At 31.6% G+C, this 9214-nt stretch overlaps 1 long non-coding RNA gene across 2 annotated transcripts; it reads right to left on the bottom strand.

Moving 5' to 3' along the window:
• Nucleotides 1–517: 517 nt before the first annotated feature.
• Nucleotides 518–2463, bottom strand: LOC148200525 (uncharacterized). Of its 2 annotated transcripts, XR_015786405.1 has the most exons (4): nt 2198–2463; nt 1081–2008; nt 908–998; nt 518–812 (listed from the first exon to the last, which is right to left on the bottom strand). It is a non-coding gene; the product is annotated as an uncharacterized LOC148200525 (long non-coding RNA). The 2 variants fall into 2 exon arrangements; XR_015786404.1 differs by having other exon boundaries at nt 908–2008.
• Between the last annotated feature and the right edge of the window lie 6751 nt (nt 2464–9214).

Genomic DNA, 9214 nt, shown 5'->3' with positions numbered 1-9214 from the left:
TACAATATCTCTTTTAATAATTGTAGCAGTATTATAGCTATAGTTAAAAACTTTCTTTAGAAACCGCAGAATATATATTATAAACTTTTAAAGTAGGTATCAACTCTTTTTTATCAAGAACATTTTTAGTTGAAAAATAGATCTGCATAACTTATATGTTCTTAATATATATCATTTACTTTTTAGTTCTATTAATATTTTTTAAACGGTACCTTCTATAATAAATATTTTAATTTTAGTTTTCTATGCATGAGCATTAGTGTATTTATCAATTTCTTTTAAAGAAAAATGAAAAATCATAAAACGGTATATATATATATATATATATATATATATATATATATATATATTATTGTACATCTAACTAGTTAAATAAAAAATGCAACTATAAATAGTAATTAAATTACAAAAAATTATTTCAGTTCGTATTCCACTAAAATAAAATATAAAAAGAATTATATACAATGATTACGATAATGAAGGTCTCTTGAGTCTAAAAACAAAGGAGGAACCTACTCTAAGTTTGATAAAAATGGCCACCATATAAAGATTTACAACTTATAACTTTGAACCATGGATATTTGTTCCACACCAAAATATTTTGACCTAAAAAATGAAAGTGGAGGACTTTAGCCAATATATAATTCATAATCAATTAATCATGACATACATTTTTCACTTGTGCTCTTTAACCTTAACATCTAAGTCTGTGTTTCGTCAACCTCAGTTCTTATCTTAGAGCATCATGCTCCTCAATCGGAATGGAGATACTTTGATCTTCTCTGCAACTTGTTCTGTGCAAGAGACTTTACCTATACATATCATACACATAGAATTATTATAAACACACTATAACATCAAGATAATCCATATACAAAGAGCATCATAACACCTTGTTTTCTATTACCTTTTCCTTAGCTGCATCAATCTTAAGTTTTTCTTCTTTCACTACTTTTGCATGTCACGAATTTTCGTACTGAATATAGCTCCTTAGTTTTCTGGGCATATTAAACAAGTAATAAAACAAAAGAAGAATACACAAAAAGGAATATTTTTTAACAGAGCACTTGAAATACTTACTCAGTGTTCAAAGCTTTGTCACAAAGAGTCATCAGTTTAAATTTCTTAGACAAATTCAATTTATAGTTCATTGATCCCTTCTTGAAATCAATCCAAGAGAAATAATTTAGAGGGTGATGTGATTGCATAATCAAATCCTCTAAATGTTTCAACCATGAATTAGTTTCATGACAAGGATGGAAACCTACACCAAAATCATCCATATGAAAACTTTAATTCAAGCATCTCAAAAAAATTTAATCACTCAGAAAACTTCAAACAAGAGTTGTAAGGGATAACCCACTCCTTTTTCGAACTGTTTACGATCAATGCCAACAATCTAATGTGTTCATCCATACATTCTTTACTGATCAATATTCTTTAAAAATGGCTTCAGCTTCTCCTTTCTTGAGATCAAGAGCCTGATTATAATTACACACAAGAACAACAGTGAAGAAATACTTGACAAATATATTATGAATGGCTGCAGCACCATAACTATAAAGCAAGAAGTTTGAAAAATAATACAATTTTTTCAAGGCAATATAATTTAATGTAACAGAAGGAAATATCGTTGATGGTCAAAACGTTCAATTAAATAACGTTCATGATATTGATAGAAATAATTAGTTCCAATTTGGTAACATCCCTCTATAACATTAAAGGAATTTGCCGATTGGGGTTATTTTCAATCAGTGAACTATTAAATGCAATTAATTAGAAAAAACATCAGGAAAATTTGTTAACATGAAATCATACCTTTCCAAACACTCTGCAAAACTCTAAAATCTGCAACGCATTCTGAACCTCTTTTTCCTTTGCAATTGTTTTGGCACTGAGTTCATTCCAAAATTCTCACCACCATCATCTTTGGTGCAAACTTCAGTGACATTTGCATCTGAAAAATTTTCATTTCCAAGTTTCCCTTGGAGAAATGCTTCAGGCTCCTCTGCAAGAAATAACAAAAAGAACACGAACCATCTCATGAAAAATTTATCATAAATTGAAATATAAACGCATTCACTCATATCATCATTAACTTATCATAAATTTGCACAGTTAAACAAGAGATCTTTTCCAACCAAATTTGTCAACCACAAGAGATTTAGCAAAAGGGACATGTAGAAAAATAGCATACCTTTATCAGATTACCCTTATTTAATGGATTTGATGTTTCTAAATTCTTCTTCATTGCAAGCATTTTTGCAACTGACTTAAAACCAGATTTTTTGGCACTACGATACACGGGACCAGTAGGCTGTTAACCTCGTCGCTTTCTACAAACATAACTCCTTTATCAGAATGAACTTATGGATACAATACCAACTCAAAAAGCAAATAGAAAAAATCGAAAGAAAACCCACTGGCAAAGACTACAGTTGCAAATGCCTCGACACTTCGGACATGTCCAATTGTGCGACCTCTTCAGCATTCTCCCCGCACCTAATTCACCACAGGAAAATCGTCATTGGAGAAAACATATACGTATATATTGTATTGTTATACTCTCTTATTCTTTGATTTTGTAGCAAGGATATCTCAGCTGACAATCAGAGCCTAATTCCTTCTAAATGTATAGCATGTTTGGAGCCCTCATTTGGAACATTTCACATTTACAAAAACAATATTATTAGTCATAGATTTTAGAAAATTTTAAGTTGTTCCTTGCATTGGAAGTGTGTCCAAAATTCTTTAACAGCACAAAAAGGAATATTTTTTAAAGTAATAAAACAAAAAGAAGAATACACAAAAAGGAATATTTTTTAACAGTACTTGAAATGCTTATTTAGTGTTCAAAACTTCGTCCAAAAGTTTAAACTTCTTAGACAAATCCAATTTATTGTATCCAGTGATGCTTTCTTGAAACCAATCCAAAGAGAAATCATTTAGTAGGTGATATGATTGCATAATCAAATCCTCTAAATGTTTCAACCATGAATGAGTTTCTTTCTTGGTTGATAAGGATGGAGACCTACACCAAAATCATCCATATGGAAACTTTAATTCAAGCATCTCAAAAAAATTTAATCACCGAGAAAACTTCAAACAAGAATTGTAAGGGATAACTCGCTCTTTTTTCGAATTGCTTACAATTAAAGCCAACAATCTAATGTGAAATTGAATCAGTGAGGAGTTATGTTCATCCATACTTTCTTCACTGATCAATTCTTTAAAAATGGCTTCAGCTTCTCTTTCCTTGAGATCAAGAGCCTGAATAAAATTTCACACAGAAATAACAGTGAAGAAACACTTGATAAATATATTATGAATGACTGCCACACCATAATTATAAAACAAGAATTAAGCTTCAACAATAATACCATTTTTTTTATAGGATATATAATTCAATGTAACAGAAGGGGAACATCGTTCATGGTGAAAAAACACAATAAAATGACCAACTGCAAAATAATCTAAAATTTGACTTTTAATTTGCATGATATTGATAGAAATAAGTAGTCCCAAATTTTGTAACATCCTTTGTAGCATTAAAGGAATTTGTCAAATGTAATTGTTCAATCACTCAACTATTAAATGCAATTAATAAAAAAAACGATGAAATATTTCTTAACATGAAACCATAACTTTACTAATATTCTGCAAAAGTTTAAAAGTTGCAAGGCATTTTCCCTCACATCATCATTACCTAATCACAAGTTAGAAAAATAACATACCTTTTCCATACTATCTTTGTCCGATGAATTTAATGTTTCTGAAGTCTTCTTAACTGTAAGAATTTCTGCAACTGACTTAAAATCATATGCCTTGGCACTTTGATATAGAGTACCTGATACAAGATAAGATATTTTTGTAATTTCTTTGTATAATCTTACAAATCAATGGATCTTTGGATGGTGTTGCAAATTAAAAAAAAAATTGGCATAAAAAATTTCTTGAGCTCTTCTATGCCCTTCCACTGTTCCCACATCTTCATATATATCTAGTCGAGATTTCTTCCTTTAACAGTGGTTTAAGCATATCACACTTTTATAAAAAATACATACATCTAAAATAAGAAAAGAAAAGAAAAAATCCACAGGACCATTCAATCAGAACTCCAATGCACAAAGTAACATGTTACAAACACATCAACAACGCATCACCTAATTTCATTTGTGCCAAGACAGATTGGAAGAAATCATATTTACAACTGTTTAAATCTATTCACAAGGCTACATCATGAATAACAACTATTAGGTTAGACCAATAGATCTTTCATTTTAGTTATTATTATTATTAAACTACTACTCTTGTGTGCATCTTCAAAATGTAGGAAAAAATACTACACTTTCTTACAAATTTTAAGAACTATTCTGACTTAGGAAAGCCAACCATGATTTTATGAACTTGACTGAGTTAATTTAAACCCTAACTGTAAATTACTTCTTCCAAAATCATTGTAGGGTATGGTCTGATCCAGTTCATACGTGAGAAAAGAAAACAAAAATATGATTTAGAAAGAGAGAAAACAAATACCATTGGAAGCAAGCTGAACCCATTGCCACCACCATTCAGCACAAATATGAACCTTAGATGAAAAAGCAGTGACCGAGTTGAGTGCTGAGTTGGAAGCGAGTTGATGGTGAAGAGGAAAGAATCGGTGATCTACAGTAGCTTCATTCGACATTGCAGTTGCTCTGTTAATAGCGTTTTCGTTGTTATCACACAAAAATTTATTTTTATTGGTAAGAGGTTTCCATCTTTATACAGCCATGCACCATGTCCCGTCCAATAGAGTGCCTATGACATCACGTGATGTTCCATTTTATTTATTAAGTTTTATATATTTTATGTTGTTATTAGATTTTAAAATTAAGATTTTTTTGTTGTTATTACATTTAAAATTAAGATTTCTTTTTCTCTCTCATATTATTTTATTTTCATTTTTTTAAAATCATTATTTTACTCTCCCCTCTAGATATCAGTAAAGAAATAAAAAATGTATGTTTTATATTATAATATTTAACAGTTTGTAGAGAATTATGTATAATTATCCTTTATTTAATTTTCTTAGTAATCAATTAATTTAATTTAAATTTTATATATTAAATTTAATTATTTCTAATGTTTTTAATTTTTCATTTTGAAAAATCATAATAGATAAATTCTAATATAACTAAAACGTATAATCTATATTGTAAGAGGTTATTTTTTAAATCTTTTTAAATATTAAAATTTGTTTTATTATGCACATATGCACAACATTATAGTAAAGTAAACATGGCACTCAGTGTAATTTCTCTTATTTATAATGGGTATACACTAAGGAAAATAAATACAAATTGGTGGATAGATGGTAAAAGTTGTAATTTCCAAAAATATTTTGAAATCATAATTTTAAACATGGGATGGTTATCTGTTTCTATCCATCTTTATATATTTAAATAAGAGAATGTGAATGAAATTTATGACTATGATATGAAAACTGATACTTCCTTAAAAAAATTACTTTTAATCTAACCATTGAAAATAAATAAAATTAATCTCATATAATTTATTGTATATGACACCAGTAAAATATTAATCTATTATCGCACACATTATGCATCGGTTCACTAGAAACCGCAGCATAATATTATGCAGTGGTATTTTTGAAATTATATCGACAGTATAGGTCGCGGTTCTAAGGGGAACCGCGCCCTATTCTCCCTGTAGGAAATAGGCCTTGGTTGTTTGGGGAACCGCGGTCTATTCCCTGATCTAAATAAATTTTAAATATTTAAGAGAATAGGCCTCAGTTAATATGAGAATTGCGGTAGTAGCCCCTGTACAGGGTTAAAATTCGAAAAAGCATGAATGGTTCGTCTTCTCCAACGCGATCTCTCTCTGCAACTTCTCTCTGCCGCCACCACTTTTTCCCTTCTTCCTTACGCCTCTGTTGCGCCACCGTTGTCACTGTAGAAGGACTTCCTTCCTCATTTTTCATCCCCTACATTTGTATCCGATCAAATTTAGATTTGGTCACCAGAGTTTTTTCGTTTTTGGGTTGGTTTGATACGTTTTTTTATTGATTCGGATTATCAAACTTACGTTTTATTGTATTTTATTGTAGGTATTGTGTTTTTTCTTTGAAATTTGTTTCGTTTCAGACCGCGGGTTGTTCCATTTTCTCCATTCTTGCGATCTGGCGGAGAGGAACACGCTACTGGTTGCACGATAGTGGAGAAGACGAAAATGTGATGGCGTTGTCGCGGCGCGCTCGCGTTGATGGAAGGACATGGTCTAAAGGTGCTCGCGATGGTGTTCCGCGAATGGAGGAGTTGTCACAGTTCTGTTTTGCGATCTGGATATTGGGGTTTTCTCTGCATTTTCTTAATTTGCAAGTGATGAAGACGAAGGAGATTGGCGACGACAACTTGTGCTCCGGCGAGGATGGTGCGGCGGCTATAGGTGGGGAATCTTTGACGATGATTAGGCTAAGGTTTCTGCATGGTGGACAGTGGCGCGATGACAAAACGAATCTGGGTTTTCTGCGATGGAAGTTTCTGTGTTCTGGATTTGGGTTTTTCTTTGTGGTTGCAGGTTAGTTGCGCGAGGAGGACGAAGGTTGAATCAGCTTTAGGTGGCATTCTTCAGCGGCGTGATGGTGATGATTTCGCCGCTCGCGCTTTGTTCTTGGTGAGGCAGGGTTAGACGAAGATGAAGATGGTGAGCAAGAAGCGTGAATGAGAAGGTCATGGTCGATGAGTGTTCATGTTCGACGGAGGCACTACTCTTACGGTGACGTCTCGACGAGGAAGATGATGGCCTGAAGATTCTCCCGACGCAATGGGAACGCTGATGCTGGGTGATGGCGCCGGTTGAGATGACGACCTGCACTCCAACGAGGATGATGGTGGTGGAGATGCGCGATTCTGGGTGGCTCTGCGACGGCGGCTTGGTTGCAGCAAGATGGTGACCGGCGGCAATTGTATGGCGGCTAGGGTTTGGGAGTTTAGGGTTTCTGTGAATGGAAGGTTGAAGAAGATGGTGACGTGGCAGGGGTGGTGATACGGCAGCATGTGGTTGGATAGCACTTAGGGTTTTAGATTGCCACATGGTAAAGTCTAGGCCGCGATTGTGTCCAAAACCAAGGTAGAAAGGTTAGACGAAAATTTAAAAAAAAAAAGATTTTGGCATCTAAAATAAGAAAAGAAAACATCCACGGGACCATTCAATAAAACTTCAATGCACAAAGTAACATATGTTGAGAAAAGAGAACAAAAATATGATTTAGAAAGAGAGAAAAGAAATACCATTGGAAGCAAGTTGAACCCATTGCCACCACCATTCAGCACAAATATGAACCTTAGATGAAAAAGCAGTGACTGAGTTGGGAGCGAGTTGGGAGTGAGTTGATGGTGAAGACTAAAGAATCGGTGACATGAAGAGACAGTAGCTTCATTGGACATTGTAGAGATGTTTTTCTGGTAATAGCTTTTTCCTTGTTATCAGTGAGAAATATATTATTATTGGTAAGAGGTTTCCATCTTAAGAAATATATTATTATTGGTAAGAGGTTTCCATCTTTATACAGTCATTGCAGAGAAATGTTATCACCCATGTGTCGTCCAATAGAGTGGTTCCATGATTATACAGCCATGCATCGATGTCTCCTCCAATAGAGTACCTCCTTAATGACGTACTCCATTTTATTTTTTATGCACCGACGTCCAATCCAATAAAATACGAGATATTATCCATTTTATTTATCATGTTTTATATATTTTATATTGTTATTATATTTTATCTCATATTATTTTATTTTCATTTTTTTTAAATCGTTATTTTACTCTTCTAAATATCAATAAAGTATTAAAAAGTGTATGTTTTATATTATAATATTTAACGGTTCGTAGAGAATATATATTTATGTATAATTATTCTTTATTTTATTTTCTTAGGTATTGTTAATAGAGTGCCTCCTTAAGGAGATATTGTTCCATTTTATTTATTATGTTTTATATAATTTATATTGTTATTAAGTTTTTTAAATCATTATTTTGAACATTTATTTCTAATGTTTTAAACTTTTCATTTTGAAAAATCATAATAGATAGATTCTAATATAATTAAAAAGTATAATATATATTGTAAGAGGTTAATTTTAAATCTTTTTAATTATTAAAATTTGTTTCATTATACACACTCTAGTAAAGAAAACATGAGACTTATAGTGTAATTTCTCTTATTTATAATAGGTATACAGTAATGAAAATAAATACAAATGAATGAATAGATAGTAAAAATTGTAATTGCCAAAAATATTTTGAAATCATAATTTTAAACATGGGATGGTTTTCTGTTCCCTTTTTATCCATTTTTATATTTAACATGATTATAGTTAATGTTGTTGTATATTTTTGTGAAGCATTCTTTTTTATCGGTGTGCCTGTTGTCCTAAGGAGGTTTTAATAAGACATCTAATTAATAACACAATATTTTATCATGTGATTATGTTATAATTATTCTACTCACATATGTTCACTCTAGTTAAACATGATAAGGAAGCTTCATCATCTGGGATGATCCCTCCCATAACTTCATTAAATTATAAGTTTGGATAAGGAAGGTTCATCGACTAATATTATCCCTTCCATAACTTCATTGAATTCAAAGTTTGGGTAAGGAACCTTCATCAAATAAGATGATCTCTCCAATAATTATATTGAATTAAAGATTTGGGTAGGAAAACTTTATTATTCGAGATGATCTTTCCGAGAACTTAATTGAATTAAAAGTTTAGGTAAGGAAGCTTCATTCACTAAGATGATCCCTCTTATAACTTCAATGAATTTAAAATTCCTTAACTTTATTAAAAGTTGGGATGTTTCATTAGTTGAGTTGATCCCTCCCATAATTTTACATTATCTTTTCAAGACTCTACATCTTAATTTTATTTAAAAAGATGAAGGAACTTTGTTCACGGCATGCTTGGCCGACATCATTTAAATGACTTGTGAGAGTTTAGTTGAAAATTCTTTATGTTAAAAAATATGCAAAGTGTTAGTGGAAAGGAGAAATTTAAAAGAGACAAAATAATTGTACAAGTTTGAAATTTGTGAAAGAGTTTGATTGGTTCTACATCTGACCCCTTGGTATAATCGTATTGAGAGAAAAATTTTAAATTAAAGAAGAATATTTTATCTGTGGACAATCCTCTTAGTGTATTACA

Source organism: Vigna umbellata, chromosome 4, assembly GCF_029865625.1.
Source record: "Vigna umbellata cultivar VRB3 chromosome 4, Vumbellata_1.0, whole genome shotgun sequence".
Lineage (NCBI taxonomy): Eukaryota > Viridiplantae > Streptophyta > Magnoliopsida > Fabales > Fabaceae > Vigna > Vigna umbellata.
The sequence above is the reverse complement of the archived record's forward strand: the minus strand, read 5'-3'. Positions and strand labels throughout refer to the sequence as shown.